Here is a 7,983-nt window from a genome sequence, read left to right on the forward strand (position 1 = left end):
GCGAGCGAGCGCGCGCGTGTGGTTTTCCCTTTCTCTTCTCACACACCACTTAGAGTGGTGGAGAGAACCCACTATATAAAAAGGTCCAACTCTTCTTCAACTTCCAAGGTGGGATTAAACTTAGCACCACCACTTGCCATTTTACACATGGGCTTTGAGATTTCAGAAATTGCTATGGGCCTAGCCCATTAATTCTAACAATCCCCCACCAGATCTCAAATACCCATTTAGAGATTTGCCTTCTCTCACCACTTGTTTAATATACCAGTGTTGCAGCAGAGACTGTTAAGTTGAACTTCTGCCTAGAACTTTAAGCTACATCCATTCACAACTTGACAATGGACTATGCCTTGAATTGCTAGTTTTGTGTGAACAGGTTTCACTCAAAGTCTTAACCAGTACCTGACCGCTAGTAGGCTACCCCGCGGTTTGGAGCTTATACGTCATACTCCCTGGTCTCTTCGTGAGCTTACTAGAGATCACCCAAATCTCATAGACTGCGACGTTTACAGTCAGAACTCATATAGGTGTGTTCTTTCAAGACTGCTCTGTAGGACAGCATCTTTGCTAATTATAGCCAATAGAACCACATTAAGGCATGTTGCCAACCTGCCTTACAGATCTGAGCCTTACAGCTCTGAGAGTTTTGCATCTTCACTTGGAGAAGATCATAAGTTATTACTCTCCTCAGTTAACCAATAGCTTGTTCTTCCCAGATCCTAATTCACGGGATCTCCGATCACAAAGGTTGGGTTACTACTATGGTGTAACATCTATGGGTCTCATACCCATCTCCCTCGATGCAATATCTATCACATTTCGTGATAGTCCCTTTGTAAAGGGATCTGCCAGGTTTTTGTCTGTTGTATATACGTAACAGTTATTACTCCGGAGTTTCTCAACTTCCTGACAGACTTCAAACGTCTTTTCACGTGTCTTGATGACTTTGCATTATCTTTAGAATTGTTCACTTTAGCGATAACCGTTTGGTTATCACAATTCATAAGAATAGCCGGTACAGGTTTTTCAACAACCGGCAAGTCCATCAAGAGTTCACGCAGCCATTCTGCCTCAACAGTAGCTGTGTCCAAAGCAGTTAATTCTGCTTCCATAGTTGACCTCGTCAATATGGTTTGCTTGCAAGACCTCCATGACACTGCGCCACCACCATGAGTAAATACATACCCACTTGTTGCGTAAAGTACATCAACATCGGAGATCCAATTTGAATCACTATATCCTTCTAGCACAGCAGGATGCCCTGAATAAGTAATTCCGTAACTCATAGTACCTCTCAGATAGCGCAAGACCCTTTCTAGTGCATGCCAATGATCATCACCCGGGTTGGACATGAACCTACTCAGTTTGCTCACAGCAAAAGAGATATCTGGTCTTGTAGCACTAGCTAAGTACATGAGTGAACCGACAATTTGAGAGTATCTTAATTGATCTCTCGTTTCTTTTTTGTTCTTTCTGAGTGTCACGCTGGGATCATAAGGTGTTGGAGAAGGCTTGCTATCCATAAAATCGAATCGGTTCAAGACCTTCTCAACATAGTGAGATTGCGTTAATGTAATCCCACTCTCATCCTTAATAAGTTTGATGTTTAGAATTACATCGGCTTCTCCCAGATCTTTCATGTCAAAACTTTTTGATAGAAAAGACTTGACCTCATTAATTGCATTAATGTTTGTACCAAAGATCAGTATGTCGTCCACATACAAACATAATATGACACTATTGCCCCCACCATGGCGATAGTAAACACACCTATCAGCCTCGTTAATGACAAATCCTGCAGAAGTCAGAGTTCTTTCAAACTTCTCATGCCATTGCTTAGGTGCCTGTTTCAGACCATACAAAGATTTTAACAACTTGCACACCTTTCTCTCTTCACCCTTTACCACAAACCCGTCAGGCTGATCCATATAGATCTCCTCTTCCAACTCTCCATTGAGAAAAGCTGTCTTTACATCCATTTGATGAATGATAAGACCATAAGAGGCAGCCAAGGAAAGTAACACTCGAATGGTGGTCATTCTAGCAACGGGTGAATAGGTGTCAAAGTAATCTTCGCCTTCTTTCTGAGTGTAGCCCTTGGCCACTAGCCGCGCCTTGTACTTATCAATAGTACCATCAGGCTTTAGCTTCTTTTTGAACACCCACTTACAGCCCACAGGTTTACAACCATATGGTCTATCAGTTAGTTCCCAAGTTCCATTAGAAAGAATTGAGTCCATCTCATTATGAACAGCTTCTTTCCAATCATCTACATCCGGAGATGCATATGCTTCTGCAATCGTCTTGGGTGTGTCGTCCACAAGGTATACAATGAAATCATCACCAAAGGATTTTGCAATTCTTTGTCTCTTGTTCCTTCTAGGAACTTCATTGTTATCCTTCTCAAGGACTTCCTCATGTGATTGTTCGAAATATTCATCAGTTGTACTAGATTCAGGAATTATCTCAGAAGAAAATCTAGCAATGCTATGCATATCTTTCATAGGAAATATGTTCTCAAAAAATGTTGCATCACGAGATTCCATTATAGTATCAACATGCATATCAGGTACTTCAGATTTTACCACTAAAAACCTATAAGCAATGCTCCGTTGAGCATACCCTAGAAAGACACGATCCACTGTCTTTGGTCCAAGTTTGCGTTTCTTAGGAATAGGAATATTGACCTTTGCCAAACATCCCCAAGTGCGCAAATAAGAAAGTGATGGTTTTCTCCCAACCCACTCCTCATAAGGGGTTTTCTCTTTATTATTGTTGGGAACTCTATTCAGGACATGACATGAAGTCAATAGAGCCCCCCCACCATGCCTTAGATAAACCAGCAGTGTCTAACATGGCATTCACCAAGTCAGTCAATGTGCGGTTTTTCCTCTCGGCCACTCCATTTGATTGAGGTGAATAGGGAGGCGTCCTCTCATGAATAATACCATGTTCCTCACAAAATTCATCAAAAACTTTTGGAAAATACTCTCCACCACGATCGGACCTAAGACGCTTGATCTTTCTCTCTAGTTGATTTTCAACTTCAGCTTTATAGATTTTAAAGTAGTCTAATGCTTCATCTTTAGTTTGCAACAAATAAACATAGCAAAATCTAGTCGCATCATCAATCAAAGTCATGAAATATCTCTTTCCACCTTTTGTCAACACACCATTCATCTCACAAAGATCAGAATGTATGAGTTCTAGAGGTGCCAAGTTTCTCTCCTCGGCAGCCTTATGAGGCTTTCGAGGTTGCTTAGATTGCACACAACTATGGCACTTAGAACCTTTGGCAACTGTGAAGTTCGGAATTAAACTCATGCTGGATAGCCGAGACATTAAACCAAAATTAATATGACATAAACGAGAGTGCCAAATACTTGCATCATCATTAACATTAGCACAAATTTGGTTTATTGACTTATTGCAAAAATCTGAAAGAGAAAAGCGGAACAAGCCTCCGCACTCATAGCCTTTTCCTATAAATTGTCCAAATCTTGACACGATTACTTTATTGGACTCTAAAACTACCTTAAATCCATCTCGACATAGAAGGGAGCCGCTAACTAGATTCTTGTTCATAGTAGGGACATGCTGCACGTTCCTTAGTTGCACGATCTTTCCCGAAGTAAACTTCAGATCCACCGTGCCAATGCCACGAACAGAAGCATGTGACCCATTCCCCATTAGGACGGAAGAATCCCTTGCGACCTGATAAGAAGTAAACAGGGAGATGTCAGCACACACATGAACGCTAGCACCCGAATCAATCCACCACGAAGATGATTGAAATACTGAAAGCACAATAGGTAAATTACCATACCCATCAGTATTGCTAGCGGTCACCATGTTGACAGTCTTGGAGCTTGTTTTCCCTCTGCGGTCTGCACGTTCAGGGCATTCCTTGGAAAAGTGTCCAGGCTTCCCACAGGCGTAGCACTCTAGCTCAGCCTTGTTGAACTTCTTCTTCTTGAAGGTAGTAGTCTTGGTAGGCTTGTTGAAAACAGGTTTGTTCTTCCCTTTGTTCTTGTTCTGTGGGTACCTCTGCACCATGTTAGCAGTAGGCTAAACCTCACCTCCTTTTTCAGTGGTATCTTTAGCCCGAGCTTTTTCTTCAACATCAAGAGATGCAATCAGATTTTCAACTGATATCTCCTGTCTCTTATGCTTCAGAGTTGTGGCGAAATTCCTCCATGAAGGAGGCAACTTTGCAATCATGCACCCAGCCACGAATTTGTCGGGTAGAACACATTTAAGGAGTTCAAGTTCCTTCACAATGCACTGTATCTCATGAGCTTGTTCAACCACAGAACGGTTATTCACCATCTTGTAGTCATGAAAACTCTCCATGATGTACAGTTCACTGCCTGCATCTGTTGCACCGAATTTTGCATTCAGTGCATCCCACAGAATTTTTCCGTCGTTTATGTGCATGTACACATCACACAGATGGTCAGCAAGAACACTCAGAATGCATCCCACAAACATAGTATTGGCTTCCTGGAATTTTCTCCGATCTTCGTCGGTCATTCCCTCTGGAGCACCAACACAAGCGTGGAAAACTTTCAGAGCAGTAAGCCAGAGCGTGGTCTTCACCTGCCACCTCTTAAAGTGCACACCGGTAAATTTATCCGGCCTCAGTGCATCAGCGAATCCAGCCATAGTTAACTCAGGAAATTGCCTATAATTAGGTTTTTGGATTGTTGGAATATTAGGCAAGTTCATGATTAATTCCAGTAAATAATTCATGACTAGAAGAGATACTAGCATGCAATAATCTAGCAAACTAGAAGAACAACAAGACATGCATAACAGCAGCAAACACGTAACAATAGCTGTAGAAATAGACATGAACAGAGGATGTTGGACGTACTGATCGTTAGCTATTATGGGTGCGACAGTGTTGATGACGATGTTGGCGACGATCTGCTGCTGACGGCGATGAATACGACGATGAGTAGCACCGCCCGACTTGGACGGAAGACGACCCGTGATGACGAATTTGAGCAGTCGCGCACAGCGCTTCCCAAAAACCTAATTCGTCCTCTCCCGGTGCAGGATCGCAAAGATGAACGGTTCCGGAGACCTGCTCTCCCACGCACCGATGCACGCTGGCGTTTGGGATGGAGTAGACTACGATGGCGGCGCAAGTTGTGAGATGAGGCAAAACCCTAGGTGTTTTTTCGGTGTGTCTCTGGCCGCAGCCGGTAGCTGTATATATATATTAGGACCAGAGGCGGTATTGTGTCGCGACCACAATCCCAAACCGACTCGGTTTCTAATTCGTATACTTATCGGACAAGAAATCAAAAACTTGTCTGCCAAGACATAAAAATAAAACGGCAAAAGGAAGCTGCGCTCCTGCAAGGAGACGGACCGGATTTCGGCGGACCATTCACGCGCATGTCGCTTGTACGCCTCGCCACGCCACGCCACGCCACGGCCCGGCCCGGCCAGGCCAGGCCAGGCCAGGCGAGGCGAGGCGAGCGAGCGCGCGCGTGTGGTTTTCCCTTTCTCTTCTCACACACCACTTAGAGTGGTGGAGAGAACCCACTATATAAAGAGGTCCAACTGTTCTTCAACTTCCAAGGTGGGACTAAACTTAGCACCACCACTTGCCATTTTACACATGGGCTTTGAGATTTCAGAAATTGCTATGGGCCTAGCCCATTAATTCTAACAATCCCCCACTAGATCTCAAATACCCATTTAGAGATTTGCCTTCTCTCACCACTTGTTTAATATACCAGTGTTGCAGCAGAGACTGTTAAGTTGAACTTCTGCCTAGAACTTTAAGCTACATCCATTCACAACTTGACAATGGACTATGCCTTGAATTGCTAGTTTTGTGTGAACAGGTTTCACTCAAAGTCTTAACCAGTACCTGACCGCCAGTAGGCTACCCCGCGGTTTGGAGCTTATACGTCATACTCCCTGGTCTCTTCGTGAGCTTACTAGAGATCACCCAAATCTCATAGACTGCGACGTTTACAGTCAGAACTCATATAGGTGTGTTCTTTCAAGACTGCTCTGTAGGACAGCATCTTTGCTAATTATAGCCAATAGAACCACATTAAGGCATGTTGCCAACCTGCCTTACAGATCTGAGCCTTACAGCTCTGAGAGTTTTGCATCTTCACTTGGAGACGATCATAAAATCTTTGTATGGTCTGAAACAGGCACCTAAGCAATGGCATGAGAAGGTGGGACTAAACTTAGCACCACCACTTGCCATTTTACACATGGGCTTTGAGATTTCAGAAATTGCTATAGGCCTAGCCCATTAATTCTAACACAAAACACACAGAGGCATATGATTAGGTAGAAAATCTAGTCCAGAGTATTCCTTTTCATGCAAGGCTACCGACCTAATCCATGACCCAGAAAGTCAGAGCTAAATGTATTTGTACACATACATAAGCAATAGATACAAAAGGATGAGCAGATTTACCAAAGAAACTATAGGTAGTGTAGTAAGGATGGAGGAATCTGAAACCATCGATGACACGAAAGCTGAAAGCGCATATCCAATCATATGCATACTGCAAGTCAAAAGTAAAAATTGATCCATTAGTTGGACAGCCAGGTGTACCTCAACTGCAGGCGAACCGAGGGAAAATAAAGCCGAGTCAAGGAAATTCGTTCTGGCTTGAGATTACATTAAAGCATAACATAGATCTACTAAGCATTGAGGAGGAAAGGCACTATATTTCTCAGGATTGACGTAAAAGAATTGTTTTTATTGTACCACAGAGTGTGCATACCTATTGATTCATGGCTCATTTTTATGTACTCTTTCCACAATATTTACAACATAAAACTTACTAGAGAAAACATAAATAATTCATTTTATAAATAAAAAAAGTAACTCAATGCAACATACATGCTGCCTCTGTTACTTTTATCCAACAGAATAGAGTTAACATCAGGGAGAGAGTGTGAACTGCAGTGTCCATTTAAATAGTTTATTTGCATATGATCTGAAATATGGACATAAATACTGAATGTCACATGGCATCATCTTTTTAACTGAACTAAACCTCCAATTAGATCTGGCATTAACCAAAAATATGGCCTTAACTAAACCATATCAGTACCCAAAACACAGCCAACTACCTATACACAATCAGATAGAAGCAGAAAGGACAACCTGACACCTGACAAAGTCACAAAATTATATATTGTTCTCATCCAAAATGAGTTGCTTCCTGAGCCGAGAGGATGAACAGATCAACATATTTAATCGAATAGATCTTGAGCGGATGAATAGGTAAACCCACAAAAGGGAGAGGGAGAATGCCTATATGTGCTCCATTCGAATGCTTCAAGGGCTCCGCTAAACAGATCAAGATGAAAACGCACAAATCAGACACAAATCAACTCACCCACATTACCAATATAAGGAACAAACATCAACCACCCACCTCCACAGCGACCGGAGAGTAGAAGAGACGGGGCGATGGCCGACAATGCTTGCTCGTGGAGAAGAGGAGGGGCCGCTGTCCAAAAAATCGAAGAAATCAAAATGGGGAGTTATTTCTAATTAGGCAAGAAAATGAATCGGTATAGACCATTTCAGCTATTTACCATGTTATTAGCCAGACCCAAACAAAGTTGGCAGCTAATCTGGCACTACACTCCAACATGCAAGAACAACAGATAAAAAGAACAATTCCATACCTAAACTCCTACCACTTGAGTACAGGGGGAAAAGCTAACCATGCAAAGGAACAAAAGGCCCTGGCTCCCAGATAAAACTGTCCTCCTCCATGACAAATAAAAGGCTAGGTACCCAACAAAGCAAGAAAGACAACAAAATTTTCTTTCGATGGAATCTAGCTAAACATCAACATCTCCTCAACAGGAAGGCTCAGATTCCACCTTTATAAAAGACAAGAAAAATCCAAATCACTATGTAATGTTGTTATTCAGTATTTTGGTAAAACACAACAAAGAGCTTTGTATTCAGTATTTTGCTAG

The 7,983-nt window shown here is 42.4% G+C and overlaps 1 long non-coding RNA gene across 1 annotated transcript; it reads right to left on the bottom strand.

The window, feature by feature from the left end:
* Positions 1–6,954: 6,954 nt before the first annotated feature.
* On the bottom strand, positions 6,955–7,539 carry LOC120967485 (uncharacterized). The gene is made up of 2 exons (XR_005761249.2): positions 7,428–7,539; positions 6,955–7,339 (listed from the first exon to the last, which is right to left on the bottom strand). It is a non-coding gene; the product is annotated as an uncharacterized lncRNA (long non-coding RNA).
* Positions 7,540–7,983: the final 444 nt, after the last annotated feature.

The sequence above is a fragment of the Aegilops tauschii genome, chromosome 6 (assembly GCF_002575655.3).
Source record: "Aegilops tauschii subsp. strangulata cultivar AL8/78 chromosome 6, Aet v6.0, whole genome shotgun sequence".
Lineage (NCBI taxonomy): Eukaryota > Viridiplantae > Streptophyta > Magnoliopsida > Poales > Poaceae > Aegilops > Aegilops tauschii.